The following is a 1917-nucleotide window of genomic DNA, read 5'->3' as shown; positions in this document are numbered from 1 at the left end:
CATCATTACTTGTTGTCAAATGATTATCGGTACTGTGAGTGCATATTCACTTTTTACTTGAACCCAAGTCTCCTCCTTGCTCTTGTTTATCAACAGCTTCTTTGCTAACTTAGTTATAAATACCTCATAAACATAAAATTTCTATAAACTTAACAGGCAATGTGTTATAGATCCTCTAAATCAGTGGTTCTCAACCTTCCTAATACCGCCACCCTTTAATACAGTTCCTCATGTTGTGGTGACCCCCTATTTCATTGTTACAAATTGAACATAATTAAAGCATAGTGATTAATCACAAAAACAATATGTAATTATATATATGTGTGTTTTTCGATGGTCTTAGGTGACCCCTGTGAAAGGGTCATTCGACCCCCAAAGGGGTCGCGACCCACAGGTTGAGAACCGCTGCTCTAAATCCTTTTTGTTGTTGTTGTCTTTTCCCCTGAACCGTCTCATTCCAGCAATAATCTCATTTATAGAACCTGTGGACAAAAAGGGGCCAAATACTAAACCTGATAAGCTCGCGGAAGGCCTTTATGGCAACCTTGCAAACTCAGAGACCTCAAGTAACCACATAGGATGATCTGGGGTCATCATGGGCACTAAAAATATTTAGAGGATGTGGGAAATTACATCCTTTGCAATTGTTAAACTTGTTTAGAGAAAAAAACTTAAAGAATGTGGGAGGGGTATAAGTTTTGCCAAATTCTTTTGGAATTACTCAAATGGAGATAGTCGTTATGCCCAAGAATTGTTGTAAAATATAAGTAGTAGGTGCTTGATAAATAAATGGTGTGTCTTGTGCAGGTGGAGCCTAAGAAGACACCTACCAAGAAGGGCTCCTGGTGGGTAACTGGGATTAAAATTTAAAAAATAGCCGGACCGGTTTGGCTCAGTGGATTGAGCATCGGCCTGCGGACTCAGGGGTCCCAGGTTCGATTCCGGTCAAGGGCGTGTACTTTGGTTGCGGGCACGTTCCCACTGGGGGGCGTGCAGGAGGCAGCTGATTGATCTCTCTCCATCGATGTTTCTGGCTCTCTATCCCTCCCCCTTCTTCTCTGTAAAAAATCAATAAAATATATTTTTAAAAAATAGAGCATAGCAACAATTGTTACACAGAGGCCTGTCACCCTAGCCTGCCCTGTGTTCCTGCCCTCTTGAGCCAGAGGAGTTCCTGGAAGCCTATTTCAACCAATAGGACTGAGACTTTGCCTGACCAATTGGAGCTGTACAGGTATACTCTATTAGCACCAATCTGACCAATCAGACTGCAAGGATTTGGAGCCCTCATTTACATGAGATCAGACCAATCAAGGAACAGGGATGGGACTTCTTTCTATACGTCAGCATCCCTGTGGCTAGATAGACTGAAGACTGCGTTTCCCTGCTGGAGCTGGAAGGCTGAAACACCAACCAGAGGGGCAGAGTGGCATTGAGCTGAACCCACCCCCACCCCAGCCACCGTTCTTGCCGTATTAGAATTCAGCTCTTTGCACAGAGTAAAGTTTCCTTATCCACTACACCCCAAACTGGCATTGAATTGGCCACAATGACCATTGGTTGGCAGTCTGCCTTCCTCGATTTCTGTGATTATTGAATTCATATACTAAAATATTGGTGATGGTGCTGATGAAGGTTTGGCGAAGGAAATGCCAAAGCTACGTGAAAAGAAAATGTGTGTGACCAGCAAAATGTGCACTGCTCAGGACCCCACCGGGATGGGACACCCCACAAAGCCAGAGAGTTCAGGGGGTGAGGTGTGAGCTCCCCGACTTGGGACCTCAGAACCTCATTAAAAACCACCGGGTCAGATCCCAACATTGAGGCCCCAGTCCAAGGCGCTGAGTCAGAGTGAGCAAAAGACACCGAGGGAGGTCACGCCGCGGGCGGGCGCTCAACCCGGGATGGTGCCCTGAG

Source organism: Myotis davidii, unplaced genomic scaffold, assembly GCF_000327345.1.
Source record: "Myotis davidii unplaced genomic scaffold, ASM32734v1 scaffold96, whole genome shotgun sequence".
Lineage (NCBI taxonomy): Eukaryota > Metazoa > Chordata > Mammalia > Chiroptera > Vespertilionidae > Myotis > Myotis davidii.
The sequence above is the reverse complement of the archived record's forward strand: the minus strand, read 5'-3'. Positions refer to the sequence as shown.